The following is a 9,665-nucleotide window of genomic DNA, read 5'->3' as shown; positions in this document are numbered from 1 at the left end:
TTCTGCAGGTTTCCACCTGCGTCACACACTGGCAAAAGAAACTTTCTCCTAGCTGCTTTCATTTGAAGCAGAAACATGTTTGGATCCTAGCCCTAGTCCCATTGAAGAACCATAGAAATTTGGTTTACTAAAAGCACTCCTTCTGCTTATAGACCCAGCCAGGAATGGCCTAGCCTGGAATCCCCTGCACCGTTCTGCAGCTTTCCAGCTCCCTCACACACTGGCAAAAGAAACTTTCTCCTAGCTCCTTGGCATTGAAACAGAAGCACGTTTTGATCCTAGCCCCATTGAAGAACCATACAAATGCAGTTTCGAAAAAGCTCTCCTTCTGCTTATAGACCCAGCCAGGAATGGCCTAGCCTGGAATCCCCTGCACCATTCTGCAGCTTTCCAGCTCCCTCACACACTGGCAAAAGAAACTTTCTCCTAGCTCCTTGATTTTGTAGCAGAAACACGTTTACGTCCTATCCCTATTGAAGAACCATAGAAATTCACTTTACACAAAGCACTCCTTCTGTTTATAAACCCAGCCAGGAATGGCCTAGGCTGGAATCCCCTACACCATTCTGCAGCTTTCCAGCTCCCTCACACAATGGCAAAAGAAACTTACTCCTAGCTGCTTTCCTTTGAAGCAGAAACACGTTTACATCCTAGCCCCATTGAAGAACCTTAGAAATTCGGTTTACAAAAAGCAATCCTTCTGCTTATAGACCCAGCCAGGAATGGCCTAGCCTGGAATCCCCTGCACCATTCTGCAGCTTTCCAGCTCCCTCACACAAGGGCAAAAGAAACTTTCTCCTAGCTGCTTAAATTTGAAGCAGAAACACGTTTACATCCTAGCCCAATTGAACAAACATAGAAATTCGCTTTACAAAAAGCAATCCTTCTGCTTATAGACCCAGCCAGGAATGGCCTAGCCTGGAATCCCCTGCACCATTCTGCAGCTTTCCAGCTCCCTCACACACTGGCATAAGAAACTTTCTCCTAGCTGCTTTCCTTGGAAGAAGAAACGCGTTTACATCCTAGCCCCATTGAAGAACCATTGAAATTCGCTTTACACAAAGCACTCCATCTGCTTATAGACCCAGCCAGGAATGGCCTAGCCTGGAATCCCCTGCACCATTCTGCAGATCTCCAGCTCCCTCATACAATGTCAAAAGAAACTTTCTCCTAGCTGCTTTCCTTTGAAGCAGAAACACGTTTGGATCCTAGGCCCATTGAAGAACCATAGAAATGCCGTTTAGAAAAAGCAATCCTTCTGCTTATAGACCCAGCCAGCAATGGCCTAGCCTGGAATCCCCTGCACCATTCTGCAGCTTTCCAGCTCCCTCACACACTGGCAAAAGAAACTTTCTCCTAGCTGCTTTCCTTTGAAGCAGAAACACGTTTACATCCTAGCCCCATTGAAGAACCATATGAAATGCAGTTTAGAAAAAGCACTCCTTCTGTTTATAGACCCAGCCAGGAATGGCCTAGCCTGGAATCCCCTGCACCATTCTGCAGCTTTCCAGCTCCCTCAAACACTGGCAAAAGAAACTTTCTCCTAGCTCCTTTCCTTTGAAGCAGAAACACATTTACATCCTAGCCCCATTGAAGAACCGTAGAAATGCCATTTAGAAAAAGCAATCCTTCTGCTTATAGACCCAGCCAGGAATGGCCTAGCCTGGAATCCCCTGCACCATTCTGCAGCTTTCCAGCTCCCTCACACACTGGCAAAAGAAACTTTCTCCTAGCTCCTTGGCTTTGAAGCAGAAGCACGTTTTGATCGTGGCCGCATTGAAGAACCATACAAATGCAGTTTCGAAAAAGCACTCCTTCTGCTTATAGACCCAGCCAGGAATGGCCTAGCCTGGAATCCCCTGCACCATTCTGCAGCTTTCCAGCTGCGTCACACACTGGCAAACGAAACTTTCTCCTAGCTGCTTTCCTTTCAAGCTGAAACACGTTTACATCCTAGCCCCATTGAAGAACCATAGAAATTCGGTTTACAAAAAGCACTCCTTCTGCTTATAGACCCAGCCAGGAATGGCCTAGCCTGGAATCCCCTTCACCATTCTGCAGCTTTCCAGCTGCGTCACACACTGGCAAAAGAAACTTTCTCCTAGCTGCTTTCCTTTGAAGCGGAAACACGTTTACATCCTAGCCCCATTGAAGAACCATAGAAATTCGCTTTACAAAAAGCACTCCTTCTGCTTATAGACCCAGACAGGAATGGCCTAGCCTGGAATCCCCTGCACCATTCTGCAGCTTTCCAGCTCCCTCACACACTGGCAAAAGAAACTTTCTCCTAGCTGCTTTCCTTTGAAGCAGAAACACGTTTACATCCTATCCCTATTGAAGAACCATAGAAATTCACTTTACACAAAGCACTCCTTCTGCTTATAGACCCAGACAGGAATGGCCTAGCCTGGAATCCCCTGCACCATTCTGCAGCTTTCCAGCTCCCTCAAACACTGGCAAAAGAAACATTCTCCTAGCTCCTTTCCTTTGAAGCAGAAACACGTTTACATCCTAGCCCATTGAAGAACCGTAGAAATGCCATTTAGAAAAAGCAATCCTTCTGCTTATAGACCCAGCCAGGAATGGCCTAGCCTGGAATCCCCTGCACCATTCTGCATCTTTCCAGCTCCCTCACACACTAGGAAAAGAAACTTTCTCCTAGCTCCTTGGCTTTGAAGCAGAAGCACGTTTTGATCCTAGCCGCATTGAAAAACCATACAAATGCAGTTTCGAAAAAGCACTCCTTCTGCTTATAGACCCAGCCAGGAATGGCCTGGCCTGGAATCCCCTGCACCATTCTGCAGCATTCCAGCTAGCTCACACACTGGCAAAAGAAACTTTCTCCTAGCTCCTTAGTTTTGAAGCAGAAACACGTTTACATCCTATGCCTATTGAAGAACCATAGAAATTCGGTTTACAAAAAGCACTCCTTCTGCTTATAGACCTAGCCAGGAATGGCCTAGCCTGGAATCCCCTGCACCATTCTGCAGCTTTCCAGCTGCGTCACACACTGGCAAACGAAACTTTCTCCTAGCTGCTTTCCTTTCAAGCTGAAACACGTTTACATCCTAGCCCCATTGAAGAACCATAGAAATTCGCTTTACAAAAAGCACTCCTTCTGCTTATAGACCCAGCCAGGAATGGCCTAGCCTGGAATCCCCTTCACCATTCTGCAGCTTTCCAGCTGCGTCACACACTGGCAAAAGAAACTTTCTCCTAGCTGCTTTCCTTTGAAGCGGAAACACGTTTACATCCTAGCCCCATTGAAGAACCATAGAAATTCGCTTTACAAAAAGCACTCCTTCTGCTTATAGACCCAGCCAGGAATGGCCTAGCCTGGAATCCCCTGCACCATTCTGCAGCTTTCCAGCTGCGTCACACACTGGCAAAAGAAACTTTCTCCTAGCTGCTTTCCTTTGAAGCAGAAACACGTTTACATCCTATCCCTATTGAACAACCATAGAAATTCACTTTACACAAAGCACTCCTTCTGCTTATAGACCTAGACAGGAATGGCCTAGCCTGGAATCCCCTGCACCATTCTGCAGCTTTCCAGCTCCCTCAAACACTGGCAAAAGAAACATTCTCCTAGCTCCTTTCCTTTGAAGCAGAAACACGTTTACATCCTAGCCCATTGAAGAACCGTAGAAATGCCATTTCGAAAAAGCAATCCTTCTGCTTATAGACCCAGCCAGGAATGGCCTAGCCTGGAATCCCCTGCACCATTCTGCATCTTTCCAGCTCCCTCACACACTAGGAAAAGAAACTTTCTCCTAGCTCCTTGGCTTTGAAGCAGAAGCACGTTTTGATCCTAGCCGCATTGAAAAACCATACAAATGCAGTTTCGAAAAAGCACTCCTTCTGCTTATAGACCCAGCCAGGAATGGCCTGGCCTGGAATCCCCTGCACCATTCTGCAGCATTCCAGCTAGCTCACACACTGGCAAAAGAAACTTTCTCCTAGCTCCTTAGTTTTGAAGCAGAAACACGTTTACATCCTATGCCTATTGAAGAACCATAGAAATTCGGTTTACAAAAAGCACTCCTTCTGCTTATAGACCTAGCCAGGAATGGCCTAGCCTGGAATCCCCTGCACCATTCTGCAGCTTTCCAGCTGCGTCACACACTGGCAAAAGAAACTTTCTCCTAGCTGCTTTCCTTTGAAGCAGAAACACGTTTACATTCTAGCCCCAGTGAAGAACCATAGAAATTCGCTTTACAAAAAGCACTCATTCTACTTTTAGACCTTGTCAGGAATGACCTAGCCTGGAATCCCCTACACCATTATGCAGCTTTCCAGCGCCCTCACACACTGGCAAAAGAAACTTTCTCCTAGCTGCTTTCCTTTGAAGCAGAAACACGTTTACATCCTAGCCCCATTGAAGAACCATAGAAATTCGCTTTTCACAAAGCACTCCATCTGTTTATAGACCCAGCCAGGAATGGCCTAGCCTGGAATCCCCTGCACCATTCTGCAGCTTTCCAGCTCCCTCACACAATGGCAAAAGTAACTTTCTCCTAGCTGCTTTCCTTTGAAGCAGAAACACGTTTGGATCCTAGGCCCATTGAACAACCATAGAAATGCTGTTTAGAAAAAGCAATCCTGCTTATAGTCCCAGACAGGAATGGCCTAGCCTGGAATCCCCTGCACCATTCTGCAGCTTTCCAGCTGCGTAACACACTGGCAAAAGAAACTTTCTCCTAGCTGCTTTCCTTTGAAGCAGAAACACGTTCACATCCTAGCCCCATTGAAGAACCATAGAAATTCGGTTTACAAAAAGCACTCCTTCTGCGTGTAGACCCAGCCAGGAATGGCCTAGCCTGGAATCCCCTGCACCATTCTGCAGCTCTCCAGCTCCCTCACACACTGGCAAAAGAAACTTTCTCCTAGCTGCTTTCCTTTGGAGCAGAAACACATTTACATCCTAGCCCCATTGAAGAACCATAGAAATTCGCTTTACAGAAAGCACTCCTTCTGCTTATAGACCCAGCCAGGAATGGCCTAGCCTGGAATCCCCTGCACCATTCTGCAGCTTTCCAGCTGCGTCACACACTGGCAAAAGAAACTTTCTCCTAGCTCCTTTGTTTTGAAACAGAAACACATTTACATCCTAGCCCCATTGAAGAACCATAGAAATTCGCTTTAGAAAAAGCACTCATTCTGCTTATAGACCCAGACAGGAATGTCCGTCTCACAGAGAGGTCTGCTCCCTTCCTGGTTCCTGGTTTAGGGACATCACCAGGAGAATCCCTAACCTAATACACCCCTCTGATTATTACCCCTTGTTGGTAATACAGGCTGGCAGGGATGAAATTGAAAAGAGGGGGACCAGGGCAATTAAAATTAATTTAAGGCCCTGGGGAAATTGATAGATGGGGTGGGAGCGCAGGTGGTGTTCTGCTCAGTTCCCTCTGTGTCAAGGGAGTTCACAGTGAGGTACAGCAGAACCTACGATATTAATAAATGGCTCAAGGGATGGTGCCAGCGGCGGCATTTTGGCTTTTTTGACCACGGGGGAACTTTTACTGCGCCGGACCTACTTGATCGTGATGGGGTTCAATTGTCTAGGAGGGGCAGGAGAGTCCTGGCAATGGAGTTGGCAGGGCTCATTAGGCGGGCTTTAAACTAGGTCTGAAGGGGGTGGGTGAGGCAATTACTCTCTCTGAGAAGGAGAGAGTGGAAAGGAAACTAAGGACAACTGGGGAATCGAGAGCCCAGCTGAAGTGCATCTACACCAATGCACGCAGCTTGGGTAACAAGCAGGAGGAATTGGAAGTCCTGGTCCACCAGGGTGTCTATGATATAGTCGCCATTTCAGAAACTTGGTGGGATGACAGGCATGACTGGGCTGCTATACTGGGGGGATATAATCTCTACAGGAGAGATAGGCAAGGGAGAAGAGGAGGAGGGGTGGCCCTGTATATTAGGGAGTCACTCCATGCCACTGAGCTTGAGGTGAGGGACAAAGGGGTTGAGAGCCTGTGGGTTAAAATCAGAGGGAGGACTAATAAATCTGATATCCTGGTTGGAGTCTGTTATAGACCACCCAACCAGGATGAAGAAACAGACAAGATATTTTACAAACAGCTGGAGGCTGTCTCAAGATCAGATCTTGTCCTGGTGGGCGACTTTAACCTGCCAGATATCTGCTGGGAACTTAATTCAGCAGAGAGGAGGCAGTCCAGGAGATTTCTAGAGTGCATGGAGGACAGCTTCATGTCCCAGCTGTTAAGTGAGCCTACTAGGGGTCAAGCTCAGCTTGACCTGCTGCTGTCCAACAGAGAAGGGCTGGTAGGAGATGTGGCAGTGGGAGGCTGCCTGGGGTGTAGTGATCACGAGTTAGTGGAATTTTCAATATACAGGGAGGTAGGGAGGCACTGCAACAAAACCTATACCTTGGACTTTTGGAGGGCAAACTTCAATTTGCTTAGGAAACTTATTTCCAAAGTCCCCTGGGCAGCAGTCCTCAAGAACAAAGGGGTCCAGGATAGTTGGACCTACTTTAAACAGGAGCTCTTGAAGGCACAGGAGCTGGCAGTTCCCATGTGCCGAAAGATGAGCCGGCGGGGAAGGCGACCAGCCTGGATGAGTAAACAGCTCCTGAAGGAATTGGGGGAAAAAAAGAGGGTGTATCACCTCTGGAAGGAGGGGAAGGCTTCTCCTGACGTGTTTAAGGAAATAGCCAGATTATGCAGGAGAAAAATTAGAGAGGCTAAGGCCCAGCTAGAACTTAGGCTGCCACTTCCGTGAAAGATAACAAAAAACACTTTTATAAATTTATCAACGCTAAAAGGAAGGGCAAGAAGAGCCTCCACTCCTTACTGGACCAGGAGGGGAATACTATAACTGATGATGTAGAAAAGGCTGAGGTCCTGAATGCCTTCTTCGCCTCAGTTTTCACAGTAAGGAAGGAGGAGGAGAAGAATGGCCTCTTGAACTGGGGGATGGGGTCAGGGAGAAGTGTGTTCCCCTGGAAATTCATGAAGAATTAGTTCAGGACCTGCTGAGCCATCTGGACACCCACAAGTCCATGGGACCAGATGGGATCCATCCCAGGGTGCTGAGAGAGCTGGCAGCTGAGCTGGCCAAGCCGTTCTCCATCATTTTCCAGCAGTCCTGGCTCACCGGAGAGGTCCCAGGAGACTGGAAAATGGCCAATGTGGTCCCCATCCACAAGAAGGGTCGGATGGAGGAACCTGGGAACTATAGACCCGTCAGCCTGACCTCAGTGCCAGGGAAACTGATGGAGCAGGTTATCTTGGGGGTGATAAGACCGCACCTGAGGGATGGCAAAGGGCTGAGGTCCAGCCAGCATGGGTTTAGGAAGGGGAGATCCTGCCTTTCTAACCTGATCTCCTTCTATGATCAGGTGACCCGCTTGGTGGATGTGGGGAGGCCTGTGGATGTGGTCTATCTGAACTTCAGCAAGGCCTTTGACACTGTCCCCCACAGCAAACTGCTGGCTAAGCTATCAGCCCATGGCTTGGATGGCAACACTTTGTGCTGGATTAGGAACTGGCTGGAGGGCCGGACCCAGAGAGTGGTGGTGAATGGCACCTCATCCAGCTGGCGGCCAGTCACTAGTGTTGTCCCTCAGGGATCTGTGCTGGGCCCCATCCTCTTTAACATCTTCATAGATGACCTGGATGAGGGCATCGAGTCAGTCATCAGCAAGTTTGCAGATGACACCAAGCTGGGGGCAGATGTGACTGAGTTGGAAGGCAGAAGGGCTCTGCAGCGGGACCTTGACCACCTGGACAGATGGGCAGAGTCCAATGGGATGGGGTTCAATAGCTCCAAGTGCAGGGTGCTGCACTTTGGCCACAACAACCCCATGCAGAGATACAGGCTAGGGTCGGAGTGGCTGGAGAGCAGCCAGACAGAGAGTGATCTGGGGGTACTGATTGATACCCACCTGAACATGAGCCAGCAGTGTGCCCATGTGGCCAAGAGAGCCAGTGGCATCCTGGCCTGCATCAGGAATGGTGTGGCCCGCAGGAGCAGGGAGGTCATTCTGCCCCTGTACTCTGCACTGGTTAGACCACACCTTGAGTATTGTGTTCAGTTCTGGGCTCCCCAGTTTAAAAGGGACGTTGAGATGCTTGAGCGTGTCCAGAGAAGGGCAACGAGGCTGGGGAGAGGCCTTGAGCACAGCCCTATGAGGAGAGGCTGAGGGAGCTGGGATTGTTTAGCCTGGAGAAGAGGAGGCTCAGGGGTGACCTTATTGCTGTCTACAACTACCTGAGGGGTGGTTGTGGCCAGGAGGAGGTTGCTCTCTTCTCTCAGGTGGCCAGCGCCAGAACAAGAGGACACAGCCTTAGGCTGCACCAGGGGAGATTTAGGCTTGAGGTGAGGAGGAAGTTCTTCCCTGAGAGAGTCATTGGACACTGGAATGGGCTGCCCGGGGAGGTGGTGGAGTTGCCGTCCCTGGGGCACTTCAAGGCAAGGTTGGATGTGGCACTTGGTGTCATGGTCTAGCCTCGAGCTCTGTGGTAAAGGGTTGGACTTGATGATCTGTGAGGTCTCTTCCAACCCTGATGATACTATGATACTACTATGATACTATGATGATACTATGATACTGTGTCCAATTCTGGAGCCCCCATTACAAGAAAGATGAGGATGTGCTGGAGCATGTCCAGAGAAGGACCACTGAGTTGATCAGAGGGCTGGAGCAGCTCTGCTGTGAGGACAGACTGAAAGAGTTTGGGCTGTTCAGTCTGGAGAAGAGGAGGATCCAAGGTGACCTTATTGTGGCCCTTCAGTATCTGAAGATGGCCTACAAAAACACTGGGGAAGGACTTTTCAAGATATCAGGGAGTGACAGGACTAGAGGGAATGGAGCAAAGCTGGAGCTGGGTAGGTTCAGGCTGGACAAGAGAAGGAAGTTCTTCACCATGAGAATGGTGACAGCCTGGAATGGGTTGCCCAGGGAGGTGGTTGTGTCCCCATCCCTGGAGGTGCCTATATCCATCCCAGGCTGGATGGAGCTCTAGCCAGCCTGATCTAGGGTAGGGTGTCCTTGCCCATGGCAGGGGGGCTGGAACTAGATGATCCTTGTGGTCCCTTCCAACCCTGACCGATTCTATGATTCTATGATGTTTGTACCAGTTCCTTAAAATGGAGCAAGTTCATTTCCTTTTTCTTTCAGGTGAAGGCCCCAAGACCTGCTGTGAAGAAGAACGTGTGGAACTGCTGATTCTCTGTACCTTCAACAGTATTCATTAGCTCAGGATGTTTGTCTGGCTACTCTGGTGTACCCTTGGAGCAGCAATCCTGGCCACCCTAGAATTTGCCTCCTCAGACCCCATTGAGGGGTTTCTTCTAACTAACCTTTTCATGCAACTTGCAGAACAAGTGTCCTCTCTATATAACCTGATGGGTTGCTGGGTTTGAGGGGGGCCACAGGGATTTGAAGCCTGGCCTTAGGTTTCAACCCCTGTAGTTCCTAAGTGGCTAGTGAGCCCCCTTAGCGAAGTGGACAAAGACACCTTTTGGGTTGAAGAAGATGCAGCCTGAAGGCTAATACAATACCCAGGGCAAGGGGTCTATCGTATAAATTGTACACACCACGGAGATGTTTTTGTTGGAATGAGTACATGTCAATGAATTTTTACATATTGGGACCCAGGATCATGGAGCCAGAAGAAGAGACTGGGTTTAAA

The sequence above is a fragment of the Pogoniulus pusillus genome, chromosome 40 (genome assembly GCF_015220805.1).
Source record: "Pogoniulus pusillus isolate bPogPus1 chromosome 40, bPogPus1.pri, whole genome shotgun sequence".
Classification (NCBI taxonomy): Eukaryota; Metazoa; Chordata; class Aves; order Piciformes; family Lybiidae; genus Pogoniulus; species Pogoniulus pusillus.
Note: the sequence above shows the minus strand (reverse complement) of the source record.